Source organism: Natator depressus, chromosome 3 (assembly GCF_965152275.1).
Source record: "Natator depressus isolate rNatDep1 chromosome 3, rNatDep2.hap1, whole genome shotgun sequence".
Lineage (NCBI taxonomy): Eukaryota > Metazoa > Chordata > Testudines > Cheloniidae > Natator > Natator depressus.
The window spans coordinates 120,608,094-120,628,652 of record NC_134236.1 but is presented as its reverse complement, the minus strand read 5'-3'; the positions used below and the strand labels follow the sequence as shown (position 1 = coordinate 120,628,652).

The 20,559-nt window shown below is 44.1% G+C and overlaps 1 protein-coding gene across 1 annotated transcript in view; it reads left to right on the top strand.

Annotated features, from left to right (window-relative positions):
* The window catches only part of TAGAP (T cell activation RhoGTPase activating protein), an 89,313-nt gene that overhangs the window by 6,305 nt on the left and 62,449 nt on the right, over positions 1–20,559 (top strand). Inside the window, exon 2 of the mRNA XM_074946999.1 lies at positions 19,405–19,431. The gene's annotated coding sequence lies outside the window, so the exon portion shown is untranslated. The remainder of the gene's footprint in view (positions 1–19,404; positions 19,432–20,559) is intronic.

The window sequence follows — 20,559 nt, the reverse complement described above, 5'->3', positions numbered from 1 at the left end:
AGGACTGGGTGGTATAGAATCTAGGAGCTGCAATCATCTCTATGACAGCCTCCCACCCTGCTTCTCCTATGCTGAGCAAAACTAGGCCAGAAGGGAGAATTTTACCCCCTAACATACTATGTGACTTTGGTATTTCTGTGTTTGATTTAAAAACTTGGACACTAGGGCTATAGGACAGTGTCATTGAAGCTTTGTTTACATTAAGGAAAATTCCTACCAAAAATTCCTGCCATTGCGAATGCCCATTCAGATGCATGAGCATGAGCCATGTTCGGAGCCTTAATGCAGACAGCGCTCTGGCAACTGGTTTCAGCCCTGTGTCAATTCTACCTGCTCAGAGTAAGTCAAATCAACACGGTGCTGGAACAGGCTGCGGGGGTCAGAAAGAGCTCCAAACAGCATTAACACCAGTGCGCTTCAATTGGTGCCAACAGCTCTGAGAATGTTTTGTAGATTAGATTAACAAGGGTTTAGCCATTCTAAATGGGAAAAATCAATCAGTCTCTTTGGAGGCTCAATGAAGCAGTGATCTATTTTGATGTTAAATGTTTTCCAGATATTGGGTTAATGCCCATATACATCCCAATGTCACATTTTCAGGGTAACTGCACCCATATTTCCCCTTGGTGGTCCCTCAAGGACACCCACTTAATGTTTCTGGCTTCCAGCTGTCACCTCTTGGGTGGAGACCCACATCTCTCTCCTTTCTGACCAGAGGTGTTAAGGTTGCATAGTTCCCTGATCTACACTGAGATCCCCAGCAAATAAGACTGCCTAAAGGCCGGTGCCTCTGCTTTGCTTTCTCTCCAAGGGCTATGACCAGCATATTGCCAGCAGTTAAAAATTACTACACAGCTCTGAGCAAGCACATTTAATCTTAAGGTAAAAGCATTACAGAGAAAGCATATAGTAACAACAAACAAATTTAAACACACACCAAACATACCAGAAGTCACCCGTCACTCTTATGGGCCCTAGCAAGCCAAAAATCTTTCCAATCTTTCCACAGGCTTGGGGATCCATTGGACAGAAAGTCCCTTCCGTTTGCTGGATCAGAGGGAAGGCCTGGAGTCACTATAAAGGCAGATTTTTTATTCCAGAAGCCCTTTCTTTGCCTGTTGATCTCTGGAATACCCAGTTTGAACCAGTATGTAAAAGCTTCCTCAGGGGGTAGTAACCCCCCTGTAGGGTTTACAACCTAAGTGATTCATCTTAATCACCACACCCACCCATTATGCTTAGTTCCTGGTAGAGCTGTAGCAACCTCCCCCCATGGACCTGCACACAATCCTGGGCCCACAGTGATACGTATACCCATTCATGCACCTCATACAGTATGGTCCCCAAAGATACTGCATGCTGCTGCAATATCTGTCACACCCAAAGGCCAAAGCCTCCCCCTTCCTAGATTTAGTCCTTTACTACTTAATTAAATTAGATCCCTGATCTTTTTCAGAAGATTTATTTTCCTCACTAGGGAAGGAGGCCTTGAGCCAGAAAAGGGGGTAAGTTAGAAAGACTTATTTTCATGTGTCTTGGCCAGCAGTCAGTACACTTCTCCAGAAGTTCTTAATGAGCATCAAAATGGGAGTAATTAAGGAGGATCTGCACTTTGTATGAAATTAGAATAGCAAATTCATTAGGCAGGACAAGCTCTCTTTGTGCTAGCGCAGGGAATGACTAGTGCTATTGTCTCCCATCCCTCTGTCACAGAGGGCACGTTGTGAGAGAGGAGACAACTGCAGGCGGCACTGGGCACACCCAGAGCCATGCTTAACTCTTTGCCTGTGAAGCAGGAGTGCTTCCACTACATAGGGAGGCCAGTCAAATCCCTTTCAAAATGAGTCCTTCCGAACAGCCGTTCATTTCACAGTCTCTTCCGCTGCTCCTCTCTCTCCTGACCTTTCTGCTCAAGGACAGAAGGGAACAGGACATGATTCTGTGATCTGTCATGCAACCCTCTGCTCCCAGTAAAGTCAATGAGAGTTGAGGGTGGCCAACACTTTATGGGATGACTCCACAAGTTAGTATGTTTCTTTTTAGCTTATGGATCTCTCAATGAATGACAGAGGAAGTTATGATGGGCGTGAAGTCAAATGGAGAGGAGGGGGAAAACCCTGTCCAGGTCAAGGGCAGGGTGCAGCTGCATTATCCCAGGAGCTGCAGGGCAGGAACCAAATCATGACTGGAAGTCCTGCTCCCTGGATCCCTTTCCCTGGCACAGTTTACTTCCCCCTCCACTCTTGCTCAGCTACACAGGTCCATCAGCAGAAGTGCAAGGCTGAACCAACACACCTCCAACTCTCTGCCACCTGTTCAGAGGAAATAGAAACCTTCTTTCTCACCCCAGACCCAGAAGCAGCATCTGGTGATGCAGGTAACTCAAGCAGGAGTCAAAAGGAGTTCTTTAAGCTCTCTCACTTCCCAGCTTGAGTGCACAGCTAGGCTCATATTTAGGCTTCTCTCTAAGGGCACAAGGCATCACAATTCAGAGTCAAATCTGAACTTCCCCAACATTTTGGGGGATTTCATCTCTGGGGTTTAGCTCATGCCCAAAATACAACTTGAAATATTTGTCTGTTAATCTTGAGCTCTATTTACTTTACTTAGTAGCTCAAATTTCAGAGTAACAGCCGTGTTAGTCTGTATTCTCAAAAAGAAAAGGAGTACTTGTGGCACCTTAGAGACTAACCAATTTATTTGAGCATGAGCTTTTCGATGTAGCTCACAAAAGCTTATGCTCAAATAAATTGGTTAGTCTCTAAGGTGCCACAAGTACTCCTTTTCTTAGTAGCTCAAATGGCATCAATAAAAAGAATGATTAGCTTTGGACTGATTCAGGGAGAGGAAGCAAATCAGTTCTTTATAGTTATTAATTGCTTTCTCCCCCTGCCCCCCATCACCATTTTAGTTAAACCAGCTGAAGTGTAATTCCAGCGATCTGCAACACAATGGTTTTAACCGGCTCCTGGCTTTGACTGCCATTTATCTGAGCTAGAGTGAACAGGAGGGAAGTTGTGTTAAGTTTTCCCAGATACAGGAAAAACCTCCCTATGCTTTCATTAAGCAGATCCTGAAAGGGTTCCCAGTTTGTATTGCCATCTTGATTGCTGGCAAACTTTGCAATAAAAGAGAAATGGAGCTTCACACCATCTGTAGTTTGTCAGAAGGTCAAAATCAAACACTACACCTGGATTTAAAGGCAGGCTTGATAATTTTAGGGAAAACAGTATTGGCAGTTTTATAAGTTAATATAGGGTTAATCGAAACTCATGCTTCAGGGGAGTAAACTGATTACTTCATGGATCAGGAAGGAATTCTCCCTTAGCACTACATGGCAGGAATGGTCAACCTGATAGAGCAATGGTCTGATCTTGTAAAACAAAACTAATTAACTGTAGATCATAATCACCCCTTTGTATTGGGTTTTTCAAGGTGTTTTTTTGTTTGCTTTAAGAATCTATAGGAAAGGTCTTATTTCCACTAGGATGTTAGCCACCAGTGTAGCTGCACCAGTGCAAACTCCCTAGTGTAGACAGAATTGGCACCAGAGTAAGATGCAGAAGTACAAGTCAAACTGCATCTACCCATATTGTATCTACACTATGGGTTTGCACTATTACAGCTACACCACTGGCTAAAATCCCAGTGCACACAAATTACAAGAACACTTTCTTGGGCCATCTTCAGCTACTAACTTTTATAGAAACAAGCATGCATCTGCCCGCTCTACCATGAGTGTTATGTGGGCGACAATAGCTATGTCACGCTTTGTGCTGTAACAATAGGCAGCTGTCTTTTTAAGAAAAATTATGGTAATAATGAGTCAAAGTTTAAAAATAAAAAATAAAAAAACCACACCACTGCTCTGATAACAGGAAGAGACACTCATAATAAGCATTTTGCACATTTGTACTTATTTCTTGTATTCGGGCTATATATTTAAGGTATTTGAATACAAATTTCTGCAGCTGATACTAAAAATACAGGAATAACTATTAAAATTGGGAACCAGACCCTCCTCTGATCTTGATGGAAGTACATCAATTTATACCAGTACATTTAACTTCAGAAATTGATACATTACTACACAGAACATTTATGTATTAAACATATTCAGTCAGATTCACCAGCATGCTCTGCCTTGCTTTGGTAACAAAGCAGCCATAAACCCCATTTAGCCACCCTGTTAAGAAGATGTTCACCCCATTGTTTCATGTTCTCTATGTATATAAATCTCCCCACTATATTTGCCACTGAATGCATCTGATGAAGTGAGCTGTAGCTCACAGAAAGCTTGTGCTCAAATAAATTGGTTAGTCTCTAAGGTGCCACAAGTACTCCTTTTCTTTTTGCGGATACAGACTAACACAGCTGCTACTCTGAAACCTGTTAAGATGGGTTTCCAACTGCTTTGAGTCACATGGACCATTCTACCACAAGGTTTCAATGGGCTCAATTCTGCACTCCCTTACACCTTGTGCAGTCACTGACCACTGTGCAACATGAGTGTCAGATGCTTCCAGATGGGAATGGGAGCATTGGACACCCATTTTTCATAACTGCAAACAACTACACAAGGTAGAAAGCAGAAGAGAATCAAGCCATTTATATTTGAATTTATTGAACTGGGTCTGAGAGTCTTTGTAACTAGTTACCATGTGCTCTAGAAATCAGACTCATCTGTTATTACTTGCTCGTACATGAGTTTGGTGTATCAGCACATGTTCACCACATACAGGACAATACTCATCATATACAGGACAATACCCATGTGAACGAATCTTTAGTGAGTTTTGTACAGAGCACACACAGGCTCTACGGTTCAAATTGTTCTCTGCAGAATTTTCACCCTCACATTCACATTATGCCTGATCAGCACAAAGCTGCACTGGAGGTTTGTAACAGAGCAAACTTACCAGCCAGCACATTCCCCTCACAGCTGGGTGTTATGCTGCAGCAACTCTGTCTCAGTGTCCCCCACAAGACAGTTTGGCTCTTCTCACAGCTTCAGCCCAAATTCAAGTCATTCATAATCTCCTTCAATAGTAGTAAAGAATCCCACAGGCCAAAAGTCCCATGACCCTGTATCACATCATAAACACCAGCCCTGGCCTGTGCTCTTTAGTCCTTGCCCCTCTGCCTCAGAGAGGCTTTTCTAGTCCCCTTCCTAGGGCTAGTAGAGAAAGCCAGAGCTGCCCTCTTCTCGGTTTTCCTGCCCAGGGTGCTGTGTTTAAGCAGCAAAAACTTGTTCTGTACAAGCCCTGGCTGCTTCCCACCTCTGCCTGTCCACAAGCACCTTTTCCAGGATTACATATTCCATTCCCCTCTCTCTCTCTCTCTCTCTCTCTCTCTCTGAGGGCTTGGCTACACTTACATTTTATACTGCTCTAACTTGCGGTGATTTTTCACACCCCCTGAGCACAGCAAGTCAGAGTGCTTTAAAGTGCTAGTGTAGACAGGCTCTGATCACTGGGAGCCACGCTCCCAGCATTTGGAGATAATCCCCTCTTGGAGGTAGATTACCAGCACTGGGAGAGCTCACGTGCAACTGCTTTGAAGTTTCCAGTATAGCCATGCCCTGAAAGTCTAACTCCTTGAACAGTTTCAGGCCCATCTACTGCTGAAAAGCCTCCTCTTAGCAGTTCCAAGCCTTTCTGGTAGCTACCTAGAATCTCTTCACTCCTGCTGCCCTCTAGGGCTGGCCCTGAAGGTAGAGTATATGCTCCCTACAGGTTTTAGAGTTGCAGCCGTGTTAGTCTGTATTCGCAAAAAGAAAAGGAGTACTTGTGACACCTTAGAGACTAACCAATTTATTTGAGCATAAGCTTTCGTGAGCTACAGCATCCGATGAAGTGAGCTGTAGCTCACGAAAGCTCATGCTCAAATAAATTGGTTAGTCTCTAAGGTGCCACTAGTACTCCTTTTCTTTATACTCCCTACAGTAACTCTCTCCTTTCAGTCCTCCCTAGTTAGCCCTACAGTCCTTTCTTCACAGGAACAATACACTCTGGTTCTCCCCACCTGGGTCTAATCATTAATTACTTGTCTCCCTTCCAGGTGCCACAGAATAGCTGGTTCCCCTTAACTCTATCACTGCCATCATGAGGTTTATACACCCCATCACAAAGCTGTTTAGAGCCAACTACCTGAGGAAAGACTATCCACTCTGGATGTCCCCAGAAGGCTCATCTGGAACATGGAAACTTGAAAGGCTTGTGGGGTCAGCAGCAATAAGGAACTCAAAGAGAGCTGAACACAATTTTTGTGCTAATAATTTATTCACCAAAAAATGCATTTTTCAGGGCACTAAAACTATTTGTGAATTCAGCAAATGGTTTTGGCTGAAAAAAAGTGAAAACAAAAATTTCATAAATATTTAAATGGTTCGTGTCTACCCAAACTAAAATTTGGAGGGCTTTTTTGTTTGCAAAAAAAGAAAACAAACACAAAAAAACTTAGAAACTTCTGAAAACTTCTAAAAACTTTTGAAAAACTTTCAGACTTTGGTTTGAAACTAAGGCAATTTTTTTCGGTTCAGCCACTGAACCTAAAATAATCAATTATTTGCTCAGTTCTAGACTCAAACAGCTTTGAAAGCCACTTATTGCCTCGGATAGTCCTCTGCCATGTACATTATTCCTTAAATAACCATGTTCTCTGGAGCTTATATTAGCATTCATGAGGCACATTATGCTGAATGTTCTTAGTGGTAAAGCAAAAGAAGCAAGCTTCCCACAGACCAGGACACCAGCTCCAAGGGGCACCAGACCCTGCTATAACCAATGCAAAACCTGCATGTGTATCTCGATTGCTATGATGATCAATACCCTCCACAACACACTGTTCAAGATTCTTAGTTCCTACACATGCCTATTCCAGCACGTGCTGTACCTCATCCAGTGCACCAAATGCCCCAACAACAACTGTGTAGGTGAAAGCAGACAGTCATTATGCTCTCAAATAAACTGACACAGAAAAATGATAAAAGACAAGAACACCCTATCACCCATGGGTGAGCACTTGTCACAAAGCCAACACACCATATCAGTTCTCTCCTCATCCTCAAAGGAAACCTGAACGACGCCTTCAAAAGACAAGCCTGGTAACTTAAATTCATAACCCTGCTAGACACCAAAAATCATGGGCTCAACAGAGACACTGGTTTTATGGATCAGACAACAATCTGTAACCCACTAACCCTCCTTTGTCATACAACTGCAGAGGTGTTAATTGTCCACTTCACTTTAACTGGTCTCCTGCAACAAGTGTTAATCCCTTATGTTTAACAATCTGTCCCATCTTGTATTGAGCTGTGGCACGCTGGGCTAGTCTACAGCTGAAATGCTACAGCAGCACAGCCGTCCCACTGTAGCAGTTCAGTATAGACACAACCTGCACCAGGGAGAAGGGTTCTCCCATCACTGTAGGTCAGGGGGTTCTCAAACAGGGGGTCACAAGGTCATTCATGGGGGTCATGAGTACATGCCTGCCAGCTCGCTAGTAAGTCTGCTGTGGAAAGTGATATTAACAAACATACAGATACCACTCTAAAATAGTGTTACATATAAATGCGTTTTTAACTTATAAGAGGGAGTTGCAGTCAGAGGCTTGCTGTGTGAAAGGAGTCACCAGTACAAAAAGTTTGAGAACCACTGGGTAATCCACCTCCCCACGAGGCAGTAGCTATGTAAATGGAAGAATTGTCTCATCACCATAGAACTGTCTGCACCTGAGGTTAGGTTGGCTTAACTATGTTGCTCAAGGTGTGGGTTTTTCACACCCCCAAGTGATGTAGCTAAGATGACCTCATTTCCTACTGGTTTCAGAGGGGTAGCCGGGTTAGTCTGTATCAGCAAAAACAATGAGGAGTCCTTGTGGCACGTTAGAGACTAACACATTTATTTGGGTATAAGCCAACTCCCATCTTTTCATGTGCTGTGTATTTATACCTGCCTACTGTATTTTCCACGCCATACATCAGATGAAGTGGGGGCTCCTTCACGGAGCTGTGGGCACGGGCGTGTTTTTGACGCGGTTCACCCCCATCCCGGATACTTGCCCTTTTTGCAACATGAGGGAAACCCTGGCACACATATATTTAGAGTGTGCCAGGCTGCAGCCCCTTTTTCAGCTCCTCACGAATATTTTATTACGCTTTTGGCTGCACTTTTCCCCTCACCTTTTTATTTACACACTCCCCATCAGTGGCCCCACAAAGTCGCGGGATCTCCTGGTTAACCTCCTCCTAGCCCTAGCTAAAAGAGCCATCTATAAAACCAGAGAGAGGAGGTTGGCCAATGAAGTGTCCTGTGACTGTAGGGCCGTTTTCCGATCCTCAGTACATTCGCTTATCCGGGCGGAGTTCCTCTGGGCGGCGTCCACCGACTCCCTTGACGCCTTCGAGGAGCGGTGGGCGCTGTCCGAGGTTCTCTGCTCGGTGACCCCGTCCGGTTCCCTCCGTCTGACTCTTTGATTGAGGGGAAGAGCGAGAGACCCTAGCCCCAGCCATTGCCACTGTGGATACCATCATCACCGTCACCTAGGAAGGGTCCTATCACACGTGGGTGTACATTTCCCCCCCCCCCAAACTGCCCACCCCGCAGCCATGCCCATCTTGTCGGGCACTCTCAGGAGAGGAATAATCGGTGACACTGGGCATGGCACTAGGTAAATCGAGGGGGTGGAAGACCACGAGTGTCGAGGAAGCCCCCCGGCTCTGGGCCCAGGCTAGCCTGAACACTTCTCCCTCCTGAAGGCTGCTGTGTTATACCTTGCGTTTGCTTTTGTTCTGTTGCATAGTTTTGTTTTTTGCTTTTTGGTGATTCTTTGTAAGTGTTATGCAAATAAAATTCTTTTCTGCTTCAAAAAAAAAAATCAGATGAAGTGGGTTCTAGTCCACAAAAGCTTATGCCCAAATAAATGTGTTAGTCTCTAAGGTGCCACAAGGCGGTCTCACTGGTTTTGCTAATTTTCTACTGTAGACCAGGCCCTCTGATTATTTTTTCCAGACCTGAAGAAGAGCTCTGTGCAGCTTGAAAGCTTGTGTCTTCCAGAAGTTGCTTCAACAGAAGATATTATCTCACCTACCTTGTCTCCATCAAATAATCTGTAATGCCAGAGATCCACCAGTAAGGGGCACTCAGCTGCTATCCTTTCCAACTGTCCACTCTGACAAGTTTCCTATTTTATTGCTAGAGGTGTTCTTTTTTTAAAAAGTTCTGTAACTCCCCTCTTCTGAAGATTTTGGGCCAGGTCAGTCCAGTCCAGGCTGTCAATGGAATTTCCCAACAGAGCTGAATTTGACCATTTGTGAGTGATGTGAAGCTGGTACTTAGACATCAGAAGAGCCCCTGTTGTACCATCTTGGGTCTAGAAAATACCAGACAGCAGCCACAGTTAGGGTGACCAGATAGCAAGTGTAAAAAATCGGGATGGGGTGCGGGGTAATAGGTGCCTATATAAGAAAAAGCCCCTCAAATCGGGACTTTCCCTATCAAATCGGGACATCTGGTCCCCCTAGCCACAGTATGAAAACAAAACTCTTTTTAACCCAAATTTGGATTCTACTATTAACAACCTGCAATATTTTAGCAAGTTTTTTCAAGGATGAGATCAACACTGTAAGGGGAGGGAGAGAGATAGAAAGCTATTTGATTAGGAGATGCTATAATTTTTTTATCACCGGTGCTCTTTCATGTATGGATGGATTTGAGGATTAAGATTTAGAAGCATTAGGAGAAACCACTTAATCCTATTGCCCATTTCCTACAGGGCATGCTGCATTTGAATGGTACTCATTCAGGGGTCAAATCCCTCTCCCCTGTATTGGGTTTGTCAGATAGCACTGATCAGGGTGATGATGAACAATGATAATCAGCTATTCATTTGATTTCAGCAGATCAAGAACCTTGCTCACCGTCGAGGTTCAGCACCTTCACTTTTATTCAGCAAGGCTTTAAGCAAGCCCTGGTCATCATCAGCCAGATATGTGTTTCTCGTACAATGTACCTAGTACATATAGAAATAATCTAGTACTAAGGATCCAGGACAATATTAAATGTCTTGAATATCAGAGGCTGAGACCATGTCTAAACACAAGAATAGAGCAATTCCAGGCTACTATCAAACTAACGCTGACCCCCTTGGTGGCCTTAGAAAGTCACTTTCACACTCTGTGCCTCAGTTTCCCATCTATAAGAAGGGGGCAGCAATAGTTTCTTGTCTCACGGGTGCTGTTCAACAGTCTGAAGGGTACATGTATTTCTCAAATTCTAAATAAGTGCCCATGAGTCATCTGCTTGTTTTGCTATGGCATGGTCACTTACTAAGTCTTCACCTCCTGTTTTAACATTGTACTAGAACCTACTGATGTGAGCAAAGAGAAAAGACTCCAGACTGTTGGATCTCCGATTTCAGGATCGGAGAGAATAAAAACATTATTCATAAATGTTATAGCCATTCTGGGGCATGATCTCCCCAGGATTTACAGATAGATCCCCTCTTTTTGTTTCAGTGACAAGCCTCATTTATCTTAACCCTACTTACATCAGCCTCAGGAGGACATGGTGACATCCATGTGTTTTACTGGTGTAAATAGGTAATTTGAAGATCATACCTGGCCCTTGGATGGATTTACAGGTGAGGGGGGAGTGTTCATGGAGGATTACCTCCTCCACACACACACCACCCACAAAGGGCCAGACATAGCTGGAGTCCCTGCACTCTCCCAAGTGCAAGGACTGCTTCCATTCAATGCACCACAGACAGCAAGCCACCAAAGGTGATGTGAAGGGTTGGAGGAGGTTGGCCAGGCCCCGTTCTCCTCTGCCTCTGAGGTACAATCCTTCCCAGAGCTCCCACACACACACGCAGGCCAGTGCCTTCAAGGTACATTCTGGCCCTAGCAGTGCAGCCAAAGGGTGGCATGATCGTGCATGGCCACAGAGCCATTGGGGCGTCTATCAACTAGAGCTGGTTGAAAATTTTCATTTGAAACCTTTGTGAGGAAAAATGTTCTTTTTCTTAACCAAAACCCTTTGCAAAAACTTGGGGGTTTCCCCCAATTTTTTGAGTTTTTGCTGAAACTGGGCACTTCAAAATTTTGTTCTTTCTCACCATTTTTACTTTATTTCTTTCTGCCACTGATGAGTGAAATAAAATTAATTATGGCTAAGGGTTTTTGTTGGGGAACATAACAGGGTGGCTGGTCCCTAAGGGTATGTCTACATTACAATTAAACACCCAGAGCTGGTCTGTGTCAAATGACTTGGGTTTGCAGGGCTCAGGCTACAGCATGTTAAAATTGCAGTGTAGGCATTGAGGCTTGGACTGGAGCTCTGGCTGGGATCCCATGGGGGAGGAAGATCCCAGAGCCGGCCTCCAGTCCAAGCCTCAATGCCTACACTGCAGTTTTACAACCCTGCAGCCGGACCTTGCAAGCCCGAGTCAGGTGACACAGACCAGCTGTGGCTGTTTAATTGCAGTGAAGACATATCCTTAAGGGCTAAAGGCCAGGGACCAGCCAATTCTGATTATTAAGGAGGCACACCTAACCAGGAATCACCAGATTCCCCTATAACAGAAGCAGAAAGCTGTACAGAGAGGCTTCTCAGCGAGTACAGACAATTACAGAGGCAGCTGGGAGTGAGTAAGCTCCAGCAGAGAAACCTGAAATTCAGGGACTGAGACAGTAAGTAGGAAAGGCCTGGGAGAATGGATGGACTTGAATATTTATTAATTTAATAAAGCAGACCCTGAGAAGGGATGATAATGGATAAAAGTGATTATGAATTATTGAGGAAGCCCCCTGCAGGGGGAAACTGAGGCAAGGGACTGCTTGCTGGGCTGTACTGAGGCCACATGGGGTGCTTGGAAGGATGCCATTCATTGACCGGAAGGTTTTTCACTTTTACATTTTCTCATCCTTTTCTATTTCATTCTGCCTATTTAATTCATTTGTAACTTTTCAAAATTTCCCTCAACTTAGGAAAAGCTACCAAGGGGCAAAAAGAAAAATGAACCTCTGTAACTTTTCAAGATTTCCTCAGCTTTGGAAAAGTTACTGAGTGGAAGAGTTACAAAGGAGCAAATGAAAAAGTGTATATTGCAGGGGAGAACTGGACATCATTTTATTGCTCTCGGTGGCAAAGAGAAAGTGAAGAGGAAAAACAAATTTCAAATATTTGAAACTTTGAACATTCAAATTAAAAAACATATTTTGTAAAATTGTGAAAACGGAAAAAATGTTTCATTTGGAACACTGTAAATGGAAACAAATTCAAAATGTCATTGTTTTTCAAAATTCTCTTTCCATCTTTCAACCAGCTCTATTAAAAACCTGCTCTTGCACCAATCCATACATTCCCTGGTATTGTTCTAGGTACCTGTTGCTCTGGGGTATCAGGATCATAAGCAAAAACTCCCAGGAATGGTGACTACCAACATAGATTTGAACCTGTAGATACATAGCATCATATGTAGAAATATCTCTGCTATGTTCACCGGGGGACAGAACTTCACAGAAGTACCAATAACACCTTTCATAAAGAGGGTGGATTTGCCTTTGAGGTTTTGGTTTATTAAGGACAGCTCACTTTAAAAATAAATACATCTTTTAAAACATTTTATGTGAATGCTGTGCTTATTAAATGTGGCGGATTGACAGCCCCAGTGCCCTTTTTATCTACTGAATACATTCAACATGGGCAGAGCTTGCTCGCACTGCTTAACCCTCATTTGAAAGTACAGGCTCCAGGGGTTAAAGGGTAGTTACAAGTCTCCACACATTTGGTACCTAACCTTTTTTCTGAGCCTACCAATGAGTGACCCCTTTTAGTGATGGTGATCGATGCCCTGAGCTGGGTCGTGGCTGATGTATTCTTTTTTGAGGTGGAGTGACAACCATTGTGAAAACTGACCATTCATTCCTACCCTTTTGTTTCCTATCTTTTAACCAATTACTGATCCATGAGAAGACCTTCCCTCTTTTCCCATGACAGCTTACTTTGCTCAAGAATCTTTGGCGAGGGACTTTGTCAAAGGCTTTCTGAAAGTCCAGCTACACTATATCCACGGCATCACCCTTGTCCACATGCCTGTTGACATCCCCAAAGAATTCTAGTAGATTGGTGAGGCATGATTTCCCTTTACAAAAAGCCGTGTTGTCTCTTCCCCATCATACCATGTTCATCTATGTGTCTGATAAGTCTGTTCTTGACTAGAGTCTGTCTGTCTATAATTCTGTTCTTTCCTATAGTTAGGGCTATGAGAACTAGATGTGACCCTCTGTGGCTGGGAAAAAGTGATGTCTACACTGCAAAGGAAAAACCCACGGTGCTGAGTCTCAGAGCCTGCATCAGCTGATGTGGGCTTGGGCTGTGGGGCTAAAGATAGCAGTGTAAACATACCCGCTCGGGCTGGTGCCCAGGTTCTGAGACCCTCCCTCCTTGCTGGATTTCAGAGCCTGGGCTCCAGCCTGAGCCCAAATAGCTGCGCTGCTGTTTGTAGCATCACACAGCCCAATCTCTGTGAGCTCAAGTCAGTTGGCCTGGGCTCTGAGGCTCGGCATCACAGGGTTTTCTTTTCAATGTAGACATACCTTTAGTTTTAAGCTAGAGGGTTTAGTATTTCTTGGATTTTTTTAAGAGATGCTGGACTCTGACTGGAGGTTGAGACACTCCTGATTCATGTCTTCATTTAGCGAGGCTTGGTTACTTTAAATCGCGTTCATCAAGGTGTCCCAGACCTGTATCGCCAACTTGAGAAAGTTCAAGGAAATAACTACATTTGCGCAAAATGCTTAACTGTGGTCAGAGCCCCTCTGATGGAAGGTTGTGGTTCAACAAGGTGGGAGGGCTTCTTGATGACATTGGAAGTAGAGTGGGCAGGCACAGATGAGTCAAATGAAGGTATCTCACAACACAATCGCTGGAGGATAAACCGACAAGGGTACTGGTAACTAGAGCTGGTCAAAACTCAGACATTCCAAAAAGGTTTTCGTTCTCAGTCAGAACAAAAGCTAGACATCTTGCAATGTCCTGCAGAAAGGAAATTCGAAAAAACATATCACTTTGGCAAAAATCAGCGTGTTTCCATTTAACTTTTTCTACATGAAATGGAGCAGACAGCTGGCCCCAGCTCCCTGGGTACTCCTCGCACTGCCCCTGGGGAGAATCCCAGCGTCAGAAGTAGCTTTGGGATGCTAAAAGCCCTGAGAGCCCCACCTCCAACTGGGGCTGCCCGGCTCCTGGCTGCTTGGCAAGGAGAGGTAAATGCTGGGGACCCCAAGGATCTGCACTGGGGACAGTGCTGTTCCTGGAAGTCTGGATTCCCCAACAGCCCTCCACCCAATTTGTGTGGGGTTAGGAATGTGCTGAGAATGTCTACCAGGCTCCCCACACATGAGATATGCTGGGGAATGCTTAGTTTGGGGATCCTGCTTGGGCTTAAGTGCTGAGATAGACGCCTAGACTGAGGCAGCTGTGTGCATGCTCACTGTCAGAAATGTAGGTGCCTACGAGACTTTAATGGGGGAAACATACAGAGTTAGGTGGCCATTGTGCGGGGTTTTGAGGCTCTTGGCAGTGCCTAAATGTCGGCTTTAGGCGCCTAAAGTAACAGTTAATTGCCTACGTTCTTCTGTGGCTCTAGCCTTAATTGACTTCAGTCAGTGGAACTACTTGGGGAGTAAGGTGCTACTCAGTATGAGTCAGGGTATCAGAATCTGACCTGATGACATGTGACAACATATTTTATGTGTCTTAGGCCTGCCCTACACTGTTTTTGTACTGGTATAACTTTCAGTTAGTGGGTGTGATTTTTTTTAAAACTAAAATCCTTGTATTGGTACAATCCCTAGGGTGAACACAGTTTATACCGTTATAAAGGTGCTTATCTCAGTATAGCTTATTCCCCTTCCCATACAAAACTAGTTCCACAGGTATGACCATCTTTATACCAGCATAACTGCCTCCACCAGGAGGGGGTTGTAGCACCCAATATAGTTAAAGCAGTACAACTTCTGTGTGTGGACAAGCTCTTACATGTAGCCAGCTTCTCTATAACTTTCTTTTTTATATAAAAAACTCAAACAACAAACATGAGTGTTATGAGAAACTAACGTACATACAGTGATAGGCACAAAACAGTTTACGGACATTCATGCACACGCACACACACACACTTTGGCACAATAAACATTGGACCACTTGCATCCCCGACATATCTGTTGTGACATCTGTGGAGTTACACCAGGATGAATTTATCCTGAATTTATCCCGCTGTATCCAAACATGTGACGTTTTCCACCGCACTCGCCCTGTAAGGCTGCTCTCTGAAAGTGAGGGGTCCCTGTGTTATGAAGAGGGGCATATTTAGACCAGGAGAACTTATAAAAAGTCCTAGCAGTCAGAGCAGGGAGCTAGACCTATAGAAGGACTGGTCTTAGAAGAAACAGCCTCAAATCGAGAGAATGCTGATTAAAACCAAGAGAACTACAGACACTGCTGGTCTTAATGAGGGCTAATTGATATACATGACTTCTTACATCCTGTCTGCTAATGGAAAGGAAACATACAGTAGGCGTTACAGGACTGACCTTCATAACTGGTATTTCCCCTGAACCATGACTACTGAACATGATTACACCAAATTAGCCACGTGTGTATGCAGACATACTGTTTACACCTACAGACTGGGGGTGGCAATTGTAAATCTGATTGTGTCTGAGATGAAATCAAGAATGTGGTAAAGAGTCTTGGAGGGGATAGGAGCGGTACAGGTGGGAGGACAGGCAGAAAAACAGTGCTTCTCTGTGCAGGGGGAGCAGAGCTGGTAAGCCGGCCAAGTGTGGGGGACTCCCCACCCTCTCCTTGCCCAACTACATGGTTGACCTCAGCTCTGCAACCATTTTTGAGTGTCCTTTGAGTGCAAGTTTAAGTAGCTGTGGTTTTACGTCCATGTCTCCAGTAGATCACTAAGAATCCCCATGACTGACAAACGCCAGGCCTATTCCTCGCCCCCTCTGGCCTCATAGCTTTGCTCCTGTACAGCTGCACTGCTCAGCTATTATTATTAAGTGGGATTTTCCAAAGCACCTAAGTGACTTCGGAACACAAGCCCCACTGACTTTCAGTTGAATTTGTGCTCCTAAGTCACTTAGACACTTTTGAAAAACCCGCCCGTTATATTTATTTATGTTATGGTAGGTCCAATCAAGGATCAATTTACACTCAGTTGCATATACCACACTAGGTATGCCGCATACAGACAGAATCGGGCGACAGGTACACTACACTGTTGTCAGGGTGCTCAGTCAAAGTTTAAGGCAGGTTTGCCAGGAGAGGGACATAAGAGAACCTGAATGTACTCAGAAATCTGGCTCCCTGAGTTTGTAACCTCCGCCTGTTCTTGTCTTAACTTAGATTGTTGCAAGTCCTCCTGGACAGGGGATACCACTTTTACTTGGTTTTGTGCGGTACCCAGCACATTTATGGCATTATATAAATAGTGCTACAATATCATCATCATATTGGGCCAGCCCCCAGGAACAGCTTTATCCTTCACCTCATTTTGCATGAATATTTCTCAGACAGGCTCCAACCACGTTTAGTGCAAGTACAGATTAGGTCACACGAGAGAATCTAAGGGCTACCATCACTCTCACCTTTATAACCCACAGTGAGTTTCCCCTCTACAAGTGGAAGATTGTTACCACACAGAGGTAAAACACGGTTTCCTTTCGTACAAGCCTTTAGAGTACTGAAGGCTTCCTATGTGCTCAAAATATAGCACTCAGTTTCTTTTTAGCCGTGGCTCAACATCCTGCTCTGTGACACCACTCGTTATTTCCTACATATAAGGAAAAAATAAAATCCGAGTGTAAAGAACCCCAAAATGTTCAAAAATAATGATCAGTCTCACTAACTCTAATTATGGTTGGTCTGAGAATGCCACTGTCCTGTGGGAAACCCCATTGGAAGTGGTCGTGGGGGAGGAGAAGAAGGAGGGAAAAGCTCATGGAAAAGAAATCCATTAGGTGGCATGGCAGGAAGTGATAGGAGTTTTCCCCACCCACAGATCCAACAGGAGCTTTGCCCCCTGAACTCAGATTCCCCAAGAGCCATGCACATCTCAGAGGATTCACCAGAGAAGGGGAAGCTGTGTCCATTGCTGCAGTGAAGTCCTCTGGCTGTTCCTGGAATACTCCAGAAAGAGACATTCCACAGTATGGAGAGGAATGGTGGTCACCAGAAAAATACAATATGAGGCTACATAAATGTTTTGTGGCTGCCCTGTGGTGTTTGTTGAGGAGGATATGCTTTGCTGTTCCACCCAGTCCAGCCTCCCTTCCTAGGCCTCTGGAAATCCTCTCCTTCCTTCTCTTGATTTAACTGGGTTTTTATCGGGGGTTTTATACCCAACCAGGGAACATATCTTAGTTGTTTGGCATAGTGAGGAGCACCTTACAGCTCAGCTCATACCAGGAAAGCATTGATAATAAATACTAATCAAAATACTTCACACATCTGATGGTCTCACACTGCTTTATAATTAGACCTCAGGACACCCTTGTGAGGCAGGCAAGTATTATTATATAAGTTTTACAGATGGAGAAACCGAGGCACGGAAAATTGAAGCAACTTGTCCAAGATGACATAGCTAGTCAGTACCAAGGCTGGGGACAGAGTCTGGTTTCCACAGAGCGCAGCCCTCCGGAGTCCAGCGTGTGTGGAATGCTGGTGCCTGCCCACTCACACAAACATTGAAGTACAAAATCACATCCTCCCCAGACACTTCTACTGGCTCCCCAGAGTTCAGAATCCAGTTCACAATTGCCTTCCTTCCTCTTTTTGCCCCCTTGACTTTCTCCAGATGGCCGCACAAACCAAAGATAAATTTTTGAAAACACTTAAGTGCTATAGGAACCTACGTCCCATTTTCAAAAGTGATCCAAGACTTTTGAAAATGGGACCTAGGAGCCTAAGTCACACAAGCATTTTTTTTTAATCTCTTGTCTTGTCTTTTTTTTTTTTTTTTTTACTTCCTTCCCTACTCTAGTACCAGCCTTCTCTCTGTCTTTTCGCACAATCAGTTTCAGTAAGCTTGATGCTACATTGCTTTGCATCTTACCTGGTTATTTATGCTTATGAAAAGTGGACCCAATTCTGCTCCTACTCACAGTGGAGAATCAGGAGTAGCTCTCAAGTGAATGGAATTCCACTGATGTAAAACCAGCGTACGCAAAAGCAGAATAAAGCCCACTTCGCACAAGAACAATTAAGCCACTAGATGAGAGTGGTAAGCATAGGAGAAAGACGGCACCAGGACCCAAGTGAGCCGTGTATACTACCTTTATGCCCCCACCCACTCCCCAGTCCTAGGACCAGAGAGAAGCCAGTTCAGCCCCCAGCACAATTTAGAGCAGCCTCCATTGAATTGGGCGGTAACAGCCTCTATAGGGCCATTCTGCCAGCTGGAGATCACAACTCCAGCCCTGCCTCCTTCCCCCAACACTGCCCGTACACCAGGGCAAGGAGGGACTGTGGCACTCTGATCTTGCCCCAACCCTCCGTTTATGCTGGCTCTACACTACTGGGGAATGCCCTAAGCCAGAGAATCACAACCAGCCAATGAAGGTGGCTCTATAGCATCCATACAGCTGGACTCCATAAAGGGTTTAGTGAGTGAAAAACAATAAGCTTCAAACTGATCTTACGATTTTTAAAAAGCTCTTATTGTATCACACCTACTCCCCCTACTGTGTCTCTGACCCACAAATCACCTCCTACAAACTATAACCTTTTGCTTCACTCTAAGCAAAAGTTGTGAATATGTAAATGTCAACAAAATCTCCTTAAATGAATTTTAACCCTTAGATCACTGGCATTGTTCAGCCTGCAGGATAAGCTTAGGAGGAAGCACTGAAGTCTCTAAATGTTCAAAACATAGTGGATGATGATTTGAGTATTGATTTTTTTTATTACAAGCATACAGACAATGTATGATCCTGTTGCTTTGCTTACAGAAGACAATAGGTAATAAACTGGTTTAAAAAAAAAGAAAAACACCAGTCCAGATTGTGACCCCCTTAGTCACCTTTTGCGAGCAGTTACTGATTTCAGTAGGATCATTCACGTGAGTAACTGCTCTCCAGTGCAGGTTTAGAATCTGACTCTGTAATGCTTAGATATGAGAAGATTAGAGCAACTGTTTGTTTGTTTGTTTGTTTGTTTGTTTGTTTGTTTGTTTGTCTTCCAGAGATAGTCTGGGTTACCCGATATCCATTGAGCAGTGTCCATTTGTGTTGGGCCTGACCAGTGAGAATTCAAAGCTGATGCTGAATGAGTGTGTGCAGCTAACACAAGGCATGAAGACTAAAGCGATTCATCTTTTCCTCTTCAGTGATTCACTAATCATCGCCAAGTTAAAGTAAGAATTTAAATTCATACTTCTCTCCTCTCTTCTACAATGTCTAGCTGAGATTAGAAACCACTGGACAAATCCTAACACCCTTACTTCAGCTAATATTCAGTTAAGCACCCACTGAAGTCACTGGCAGTTTTTCCTGAATAAGAACTGAGGGCTTGATTCTACCACACTTACAAAGAGGAGTACTTCACTCCACTGACATCCAGACCAGGTGACCTAGGCGATCACCTGGGATGCCGGGCTAGGGGGGGCTCTGGACTCGGGGTGCTGTTTTTGTTGTACAGATCCTAGTGTGCACATTAATGGTCTTATATGACAATTTGCACACATGCAAATTGTGCCTCAACATTGTGAAATGGGCTACAAATGCAATAAAAAATAAGGTATTCAAAAGTTTAACAAATAGACGCTCCTCGTCTGGGATGCCATTTGGTCTCGGGCCGACCCTGGTGTCATCAATGACACTACTCATGGAGTAAGGTACCACTCAATGAGAGTAATGTTGATAGAATCAGGCCCTGATAAAGGACCTCATTATATGTTCCTATATTACGTTGGTATCAGTCCAGAGTATCTCCATTGAATTACTTTAGTGGAGTTACGGGATTGACTCCAGGGCAACTGAGAGCAGAATTAAGCCCAATAGCTGCAACCCAATGCAATGTGGCTGATCGTGGGGATAAGAGCACTTATTGTGGCAGAGATTTTGGGTGCTGTGTTTGTGCAGAGTTGAGAATTTGAGAATAATCATTTGGAAATACTGCAAGAGTACACAATACTTACACTATACTTACTGCATAGCACATGCCCCTCGATGGAGAGGCTATTCCATTTTAGTTGCATTAATTTTACATGTAAAAAGTCAGGAACAGCCTGAAAACCAACATGAAAATTGTGTAATAAAAAATGAAACATGATTAGGTTCTCCGCAATAAGGCACAGGGAAGGACTTGCAGCCAAAATCCTGTTATCCATCGCTTATTGAACAATATGATCCATACAAATAGTATAAATACTGTCAAACCTTGTTCAGCTACACTTCTATTATCCAAAAAAAAAAACCTCATCCAAAATGTGGCCTTGTCCCCAGTGTGTATTGAGTACGTTGAACCTTCCCTACTTCTCAGA